The following is a 462-nucleotide window of genomic DNA, read 5'->3' as shown; positions in this document are numbered from 1 at the left end:
AGTAAGAAAGTAGATTGTGCTGAGACCCTTCCTCGAACACAGATTCCTCCCTATGAAGATAACTGTCAAGCTTGCAGGATCAGGGACATCTCCTTCGCAGTGACCTTCTAGCAAGTCCACTCTAGTCACCCTTCTGCTGAGTATACTGACACCTCGAGGCTGTTCCAACAGAACTAACAGAACAGATGCAAACAGTACAAGAACGCTGACACTCACCATTCATTGGCTGGCACTAGACTCTCTGGATTGCAGATTTCAGAGATCTGCTGAGGAATTCTGGATGAGCCCCCAGAATGTTATGCCCAGTTCTCAGAAACTCCAGAAGAACGCCAGGAACTGGGAATCCGATGCAAGAACAAAAAGAGTCAGCCGGGCGTGGTGGCACACGCCTTTAATCCCAGCACCCGGGAGGCAGAGGCAGGCGGATTTCTGAGTTCGAGGCCAGCCTGGTCTACAAAGTGA

Source organism: Mus caroli, chromosome 5 (assembly GCF_900094665.2).
Source record: "Mus caroli chromosome 5, CAROLI_EIJ_v1.1, whole genome shotgun sequence".
Lineage (NCBI taxonomy): Eukaryota > Metazoa > Chordata > Mammalia > Rodentia > Muridae > Mus > Mus caroli.
This window is presented reverse-complemented; position numbering follows the sequence as displayed.